The following is a 10,000-nucleotide window of genomic DNA, read 5'->3' as shown; positions in this document are numbered from 1 at the left end:
CGATGAGCTTTGTAAAAATCGACACGTTTCAGAAAGGTGGGGCATAGAGGAGCAACAATAATGTACAGTATGTGGGAAATAATGTGTTTTTTGAACCTTAAACCGCATAAACACATTGCATTACACCAAATACACAACATAATGTTCTTTTTAGCAACGTCATATGACCCCTTTAAAACATCTAATAATTTAACCTTTTACAATGAAACCTTTTATGATTGCAGTTATTTCAGGTTTTAAAAATGTAATACAAAAACCATAACATTTATGCTTTAACAACTATTTTAAAAAAATAATAAGAATGTAATGTGGCCTGATTCTCCAAAAACTTGATATATTTTTTAAACTTGAAAAATTATATTTATTAATTTATTAATGGAAGTTCATGACATTTCTTTTTACTTTTTAAAAATCAATTAAATTTTTTTTAATAACTGATAATGCATATGTATGGATCTTTAATGTGTAAATGTTATTGTTTTTTTTCTTGATGGTCACACCTTTGAAACCACTTGAAAATTGTTAACGTTATAAGAAACCAGCATGAATAGAAAGAGTACATTTCTAAGAACTTGACACATTTGTTAAACCATATTTTTTTTTTAAAAATCCCTTTTCTTTACTGTGGACATCCTTATATGTCATTGACCCAATTACTCTTACTCTTGCTCTCGCTCCAGAATGCGGTCATCTTCTCCATCGCTTGTTCCAGAAGGGAGAAGGGTTATTGTCCACCTTCCTTCCCTACCTCCCTGTTCTGTACGGGTGTGGAAATGGCCCTCAGCTGGATCCGCATCCAATAAGTGTCCATCATCTCTTTCTCCCTATCACATGTGACTTGGTCTGGTACATTTAGACCATTCCCAACCTGACTTCTCATGGGGTGATGACTCCATTTAAGCATGCTGAGCATGAAAGAGACAGTGACAGTTCCCGTGTGTATAGATTCCCCCTCACCAAGAGAACGTTTCCTCCACAGTAGCCTGAAAGCTGGACTCGACTTAGCACCCTGACGATGGAACCACTTAGTGGATTTTAGCCTCAAATGTCAGACCGGTCCCCTAGGGATGCGTTGCACTGATGTGATTTTATAAATAACATTATTCAGCACTTTATTCTGCACTGAAGTAGCAGCGTCTACTCTACTGAAGAAATGATAGTGTCTGATCTCAGTGATGTCCGAAATTTGATGAAAGTTGTTGACTGACCTTTCGCTCAAACTGTAGACCTTATTATCGATTGGCGCGCCACTTGCTTGACTGTCAACATGAGTGAGATTTTCTGCAAAATCCCTGCAGTGAACCTTGAGCCAAGTCTCCCTTATGACTCACTGCGTCACTGTGATTAAAGCTAGTTGGACTTGAAGTCCTGCCGTGCAAAAAGGCTGTGGCAATTCTGGAGTGGCTTTTGCTGATTTTTCAGCAAAAAAGCAAATAACTTTAAAAAAAATAAAATAATGTTTGGTCTATTTGTGCGCCTTTCCAATGATGTTGACATTTAAAGATGCTCATCTCTACAAGAGTCATTCCTTTTCTGACAAATAGCGCTGCCAATTCCAGAAGAGATGCCAGCCAGAATTCCCCACTGAGAGCTTGGACACACACTGATGATCAAGGCAGTGCAAATGCTACACCTCGCCTTCAAATGGCACCCGGCGCTCTGGCAGTTGGGAAGACGAGCAAGAGAATAAAGCAGGATGGTTTCAGGGTGTTTTAGGTGGGTGGATGTGGATTGACGTGCGTCTTTGTTCCGACTCTAGTTATTCCAGCATGAGTCAATGCTCTGGCAGTCAAAACGGATATCTTAGGGGCTGACCATAAAAAGGTAGCTACCGTTTATTAAAAAATACAACCGTTTAGGGTTGGATAATGCTTACAGGTCTAAAAATGTATATATTATATTGTGTTATATTACTGGTCAAAAGTTTGGAATATTTACACAATCAGCTTGTAACACTCCAAAAAGAAAGGAAAACTTGAAATCGCATCATATGACCCCTTTAAGTCTCATATACTCAGCAAGACTGTTAAGTAATATTGTGAAATATTACAATTTCAAATAATTGTTCTCTATTTGAATAGATTTTAAAATGTGATATTTTTTGAAGGATTAATTTTTTTGCATTCTCATTTGCCATTACTCCAGTCTACTGTACATAGTCACTAACCTTCAGAAACCATTATAATAATCAATTATTCAGATTTATTAATACCAAATAATTTAGTTAATTGTAAAATAAATTTTAAAATACATTAAATGTATTTTATATGGAAGAGGATTAGGGCCAAGCAATATTAAAAAAATAAAACCATCTCGAGATTAAAGTCATTATAATACGAGATTAAACTCGTTAAATTTCAAGAAAAATGTTGAAATAAAATGTTGAGATTAAATTGCAATTATATATTATAAATAAAGCAATTGATTTCCACTTTTCCGGTGTGATATGTGATGAGAAAAGCGAGTTCGGCTAAAGACGGTTTCAAACACTAGTCGATCGCATCACGCGCTACATCCCTGCTCATTACTCTCCAACCTACGCCACTGCAGACGCTATTTGACTCTGTCCAACGAGATAAAATAAATGACACGAGTGTTTATTCTCGACTTTTTTCTCGAAATTTAACAGGCTTTTTTCTCGAAGCACGATTACTTTTTTTCTAGAAATTTAACGACTTTATTCTCAACATTTTATTTCGAATTTTTTCTCGAAATTTTATGACTTTTTTAATCATAATTTAATGACTTTTTTTCTCAACGTTTTATCTCGACATTTTTCTCAATTTAGCGACTTTTTTCTCGAAATTTAACGACTTTATTCTCAACATTTTATTTCGACTTTTTTCTCGAAATTTAATGACTTTTTTATAATAATTTAATGACTTTTTTCGCAACGTTTTATCTCGACATTTTTCTCAATTTAGCGACTTTTTTCTAGAAATTTAACGACTTTATTCTCAACATTTTATCTCGACTTATTTCCTCGAAATTTTACGAGTTTTATCGCGAAACATAATCACTTTATTCTCAAAATTTAATGAGTTTAATCTCAACATTTTATTTCAAAATTTTTCTTGAAAGTTAATGAGTTTAACATTAAAGGGGACGTGGACGAAGCGGAGTCCAGCCCGGGGTCGTCACATGTGGTTGGCCTCAAGCCCGCCGGCCGCCGCTCACTTTCCTCACTCTAGGCCGCCATGTGTTTCGTTGTGAAAGCAAAACTACTTTGTTTGGTCTTAACAAATGCCTCCTTTATAATGGGTTTTAATGTTTTTGTCTCGTCGTTCTGACCGGGACACGGCATCACAGTATGGTAAGGGGCGTAACATTTCCGTCACACGCTTGAGGTATTCAGCCAATCACAACGCACTGGATAGCTGGCCAATCAGCGTACACCTCGCTTTTCAGACCGATGAGCTTTGTAAAAATCGGCGCGTTTCAGAAAGGCGGGGCATAGAGGAGAAACAATAATGTACAGTATGTGGAAAATAATGTGTTTTTTGAACCTTAAACCGAATAAACACATTTCATTACACCAAATACACAAAATAATGTTATTTTTAGCAACATCATATGACCCCTTTAATTAATTAATATTTTAAAATGTATTTTATTTATATACTTTAGAAATATTAAATCTATAAATATTTATTTTTAAAATGTATTGAATATAACTTTTATATATTATCAGTTTTAAAATCATTTAAAATTGAAAACAGTTTTTAATAATATTTCACAGTGTTTTGGTTTTTATTTTTGTTCAAATAAATGCACGCTTGGCAATCTTAATCACTCCAATCTTTTGACAGGTAGGGTTAAAAAAAGGTATATAATGCCCACTTTGCACTTTCCATCTTATAACGTAGCAACAACATTCTTTCCAAATACGCAGCATTGTTAAATGTAACAGCTGTATATAGCCGTTACTGCTGTGGATCTAGTGAAGCAAAGATGCATATATTAGCACTCATCATTAGCACTATCCCACACTGCTCACACACAAAGCTTACCCTGTGGCCCAGGTTATACCTGTGACTTTCACCACCTGACTTACTTAGTAGGATTTGGCGTCAGAAACGGGATGCAGAGGATGGCAGGTGCCAGTAGAGTGGTGTGCGGTGCTGCCCTGCGAACAGATGGCTGCACCTGTGGTGAAAAGAGAGACCTGTGGCTGAATGAAGTTCAGACGTCGCTTGTTCACTTCCAGGGTTAGGACTAGTTTCTCCTTGGAGTGTCTAAATATAGCTAGACTGACCCTTAGTGCAGATTTAATTTAGGTCACGAGTCCTCTGAGCTCAGAAGTGTAGTTTTCATCTAAAGTCAAGGTTAATCAGACGTTTATACATGTTGGTCGGTTGGTCTTGGGCACACAATGTCTTTTGCTCAAAGTTTACGAAGTGAAAAGTGCTGATGGAAGAAACAAAAGCAGGTAGATGGGGAATTTTATTTATGTTTGATTATTTGATCATGCCCTCGAGATGTGGAAACCACATTAGACCGTATTACACCCTGCCAATAAAACACCATCCGTTGTGGGTCCTTGGAGGGCTTGGATTGTTCCTCTTTTAGATTATCCCTATTCAAACAGATTACAGATCATTTGGGAATGTACACCGGTGAAAACTATCCATTTTGGAACACTGTATATGTACATCATACTCCAGCAAAAACTGTGAATTTTAAAAGGGGGGTTCTATTAGAGATGGGTCAAAATAGTCCACTAGTTGTCATGTATTAATAATATTCTATATTTGTAATATTATAATTGTATATTTTTATAATATAGTTAATTTCAAATATGTAATTTTTGTAATTATTTAATAACTATTAATTTAAAAATATAAAAATATTAATATTAATAAAAATATAAAATAAATTTGATATGAATGTATGTAAATATGTACGTATGCTTTTGTGTGCTGTTGTGTCACACACACACACATATATATATATACAGTGCCTTGCGAATTTATTCATACCCCTTCATTTTTTTCACATTTTGTTTTGTTGCTGCCTTATGTCTGCTTTAAAGGTATGAATACTTTCGCAAGGCACTGTATATATATATATATATATATATATATATATATATATATATATATACGGACGCGTTTTGTCTTCCTCATGTGTTCTTGCATATTTCTCCCATATAAATTATAATGATTTTTATGTTAATATTTTTATAATAATATTATTAATTCAATATATTTTATAACATTAAAAATGTTTAATTTATAGGTAATTATACAGAATTTTCTTTAATCAGACGGCATTTGGGCAACCTGCCGATTAGTCAGTTGTTAAATTATGTAGTTTTTCACATCCCTGGTTTCTGTTTACAAACTGCTGATCACACACCAAAATGCCAATGTTACAGTGTTTGAACTTTGTTTCTTGCAGCTCAGGCAAAGTACAATAAGGCCAATAAAACACACAGATACACACACACACACACACACACACAATCGCACTTGCAAACACATATACTCCTCCTTTTTTCAGCAGTTAATCTCAGTAGTGTGATTATACAGTTGTTTCTTGGTTTTTGCCAAGCTGCAGCCGTGTAATCGTCAATTAAGGTGTAACGTAAGGTTTGACCCTTCAGAAATCGATGGCTGCTACTGCACAGCCCGTCTAATTGGTAGTCAATGTGATGAATCTTGAGGGTGGCCAATCGTATTTGTTTCCTCTGGAATCCAATAGAGTAAATTCATTCTCCCTCTGTTCCTCGTTCATGTCAGCATGATGCATTGCTTCTGGCTTTGCTATAACTTCTAAAGCAACATCCTCTCTCCCTCTCTCCCTCCTCTCGCCTCGCCTCTCTAAACCTAAATCCCTCCTTCCCTGTCTCAAAGTGAAAGAGGAAATCTGCTCGTTCCCTAAAGCTATGGGGCATATAGAATATGCCAAAAAGATTAAGGCACTGGGTTTTTTTTTCTTCCTGTTGTGAGGACCCTACACAATAGCGTTTGTTCTCATTTCTTCTTGTTACCAAGTAGATTCAGCCTGCAGTTTTATGTAGGCTACACGTTCGTCTTTGAGCCGGTGTCATGTTTGTTCTCACTGGGATGGTTTCTCACATTAATAGGGGCAAAGTTTTTTTTTCGATAAGGTGTTCCCTTACGCTGCTTCTTTTTCCGACAAGTATTAGGAAGGTGAGATGGGATAGTCGGCTACGTCCTTCATGGAAGATGCATTATGTCTAAGCTTGCATATGTCCTTATGGCTTTGGCTTATTACTTTTTCTATACATGGATTATTGTACCAAAACCACTTCATTGGGAGGTTTTGCACTGTCTCTTGAGCGCTGAGCCGTCTTCTCAACCATGGAGTCCTTTTGTTTGGACTCTCAGAGAACCGGCTATTTCCCAAATCCTTCATGGTGTAGAAAATGAATGTGCGCTATGCACATACCTGATTTGTAGTGGTGGAATGGTTGGAAATATCTTTTAAAAGGTTCACTGTAATCTTTTTGTTATTAAAGAATAGTTTGTTTCAATCAAATTGTTTTACTAATTTGATTGTTACTAATATAAATATTAGAAAGGGTTGAAGGTTTTTTTAATGCCTTTAGCAGATGAATTTTGTTTTTTAGTTCTTGTGTGTGAAGTCTTTCACTATTGCAGACAGAATACTGTACTCAAATACTCAATACTCAATACTGTACTCAAATAATAGTCATTCGTTTTGGAATAGTAGTGCAGGAAACACTGTCATTTCTTTTTAATCAATCAATAAAATACAGTTTGAATAACTTATGAACACATATTTTTTGTGAATTAAACAAATACAGCTTACAATGTGCTGTATGACATTTTTACATTTTGCTTGTGAGACTTGAATCACTAGTTTCTGACTGGAACATATGACAACAATCACTTGAAGATACGCATGTACTTTTGTCAGTATACAACTGAATGAATCATGAAATATGTTACCACATGTTTTGTTTTAGTGTTTTTATCTACTGTATAAATTATTGGATTGCAGTTGTATTTAATGTGGTCATTTATTGGATTCTTTAGGTTTCTAAAAAAAAAAGGTCATTAAAAGTAAACACCTTTTGCAAGAATTTTGAGTTTTATTTTTTTAGCATTAAGTTGTTAGCATTAACACCTACCTAAAACGGCTCGTTCTAACACGCCCCCACATACCTACGTCACTATCTGGGAAGATTTGCATAACGCCGCCCAAATGTTCACGCAAAGAAAGAAGGCGTAACTTTTATTCTCGCTGTAGTATTGTTGCCGCCGCTATGGTACGGGGCGTAACATTTCCGTCACACGCTTGAGGAATTCGGCCAGTCACAACGCAACGATAGCTAGCCAATCAGAGCACACCTCGCTTTTTCAGACCGATGAGCTTTGTAAAAATCGACGCATTTCAGAAAGGCGGGGCATAGAGGAGAAACAATAATGTACAGTATGTGGAAAATAATGTGTTTTTTGAACCTTAAACCGCATAAACACATTACACCAAATACACAAAATAATGTTCTTTTTAGCAGCATCATATGACCCCTTTAAGATAATTGATAAAAAAAATGTTTATTGTATTCGCAATTCTCATTATGAAAACATAAACCTCTAGAGGTATGTGGTCTAAAAGACAAAACTTAATGATGGAGCATGAGTCAATGGTGGATATTGGAAGCAGATGATATCAGAATTTAATTTTCTAAATAAACAACACAGATATTTATTATCTTTAAGCCTGTACATTCAAAATGCTTATTACATGTGATCTAGATTATTAGTTTTTGTGAATGCTGTTTAGAACAATAGACCAATAAATTGTCATTGTCATTATTTGCAGTTATATCAGCCAATCATATCATATCTGTCTATTTCTACCAGTAACCTGAAGCTTGTACATGAGGGAAAAAAGAAAGGACTATGGCCTTATCAGAGTCAGTTTTTCCCCGCTTTAGTGAAACCTGAAGCATCTTTTGTCCTGCCTCAGCACAAATGGAGCCTGGATAACAAGAGCAATGTACAAACTGACACGGACACTCCATTGTTGTTTGTCTCTTAAGAGGAGCTTTACATAGACATCTCATTGTGTTTCAGACACAGGACTCCAGTGCAGAACTTCACGCCTGCGCTGATGGCATTCCGTTAGGCTCTATCATAATAAACCCCATCTAATCACAGCTAATAAAACCTGGTGCTTTGACACAGTTCTCTTTTAAACAACGGGTTAAAAAAAGACATGTAAGCGGTTTGCGCAGCTGTCCTGGATCAATCGAGCATGAGCTGTGGGAGATTAGACAGCCTGTTATATCCTTCTTTATAGCATTGTGCTATTGTGTCTCCACTGAGTTTGATGGACAGAATAGGATATGGCACTGGCCTCAGGACAGCAGTCGAAGCTGAGAATTTAATCTTTTTGAAGATATGGCCAAAGATGGGTTTTGTATTTTTTTTTTTTTTTCTTCTAGCCATGCTAGGGCTGTATGACTGTATATAACATGACTGGAAATGTTATACAATGTGAAGCACCCCTTATCCCCTTTTAAATATGTTTAATATTTTTTAACTGATTCTATTCTGTTCTTACCATGAAAATAGCCTTAAATGGTGACATGGCATAAACAACCAAATATATATATTTATACCGTATTGCCCCGAATATAAGACGGCCCCCATTTTTCCAGATGTACCTTTTGGAAAAAGGCTTTTTAAAAACCAAATCTTGTTTTTTCTCTGTGTGTGTGTGACTGTGTGTGTGTGTGTGTGTGTGTGTAAGGGATAATCAACGGCTTGCTGTGCATTAAATGATTTTAAATGCACGACGTGATATTTAAACTTTAGTAGCCAAAAAATATATTGTTGCTTATTTATATTTGAATTGTGACAGACATGAGCACTATGAATCTTTGTATGGAGAGTAGCTGGTTTAGCATTCTCCTGTGTTAAAAGCAAAAGTCAACTGCATATGGGTTTGTATTGGCAGGAGTGTGAGTACATAATGACACAATTTTCATTTTGGGGTAAACTAAGCCTTTTAACTTCTGTAATGTGACCCATATCTGAGTGCAGCAAGAAATACTGTAGAGTGAGACTTGATTTACCCATTAGCATTTGATTAGCTTGTGAAAGTAATAATTATTAGTGATGCTTTCTAAGGCAGTCATCCTTATTACTATTGCTGATGCTTTGGGTAAGGTGTTCAAGAAAACCTATATCTCTGTATAGGTGATTAACTGTGATAACTGTGGGGTGCAACTTTCGCCGTTTGAGCTTTTGACATTAATGATGCCGGAAAATTGTCTAAAAAAAGTGTCAAGTCAGTTTTGGAGCAACACAAAACAAGCAACACGTCTGAAATTTATTTTTCTGACCTTTGTGGCTCCAGTGTCCTCTAAAAATAAAGGTGACATTTCTCTCTCTCTCTCTCTCTTGTTTCTACTCTCTCCTGGTCTTTGAGAGCCCTCAGTAGTTAGAGGGGCTAAAAATAGCCTGGTTCCCTTCGTGTTGTGCAACCTAATTAAGAGGAGAGGGACGGAGGTGCTTCCGAGCATCTGGGCTCAATATGTAATGGCTGCCCTTGTTTTTATTTGCTAGTGGATGCACACCGCTACCAATTATCCCCTGTAGCATGGCTTACCACTGAAGACATCCTTAAAGAAGCTGACAGAAGTTTTTCTGCACCCGTTCCCGGCGCGCTGTGTCACAAGAGCTTCGGTATAAGCAGTTTCCTTTAGCATAGAATGTCATTCTGAACAAGTAGAATCATTTATTTTGTGAATTCAAGATGTTTGGTTGTCGTTATGAGTGTGCAGCTTCACTTGTAGATAGGGCTGGGTATCGAGTTCGATACTTTTTAGGCACAGACCGAAATACCATCGAGTATCAAAAAACGTCTCGTCGTTCGGTACCAAATTTCGATACCTAAGGGGTTAATCTCATCAGCGTCAGTGAGCCAATAAGCCTGCAGCACTAGCCGGTGTGTTCGACTAGAAGAGGTGCGGCGCAGATCGATCAGTGTTTGACATCCG

The 10,000-nt window shown here is 36.4% G+C and overlaps 1 protein-coding gene across 2 annotated transcripts in view; it reads left to right on the top strand.

Annotated features, from left to right (window-relative positions):
- The window catches only part of LOC107721405 (bifunctional heparan sulfate N-deacetylase/N-sulfotransferase 1-like), a 118,702-nt gene that overhangs the window by 64,261 nt on the left and 44,441 nt on the right, over positions 1 to 10,000 (top strand). The window lies entirely within an intron of this gene.

This window comes from Sinocyclocheilus rhinocerous, unplaced genomic scaffold (assembly GCF_001515625.1).
Source record: "Sinocyclocheilus rhinocerous isolate Xijiao unplaced genomic scaffold, SAMN03320098_v1.1 scaffold33, whole genome shotgun sequence".
Classification (NCBI taxonomy): domain Eukaryota; kingdom Metazoa; phylum Chordata; class Actinopteri; order Cypriniformes; family Cyprinidae; genus Sinocyclocheilus; species Sinocyclocheilus rhinocerous.
This window is presented reverse-complemented; position numbering and strand designations above follow the sequence as displayed.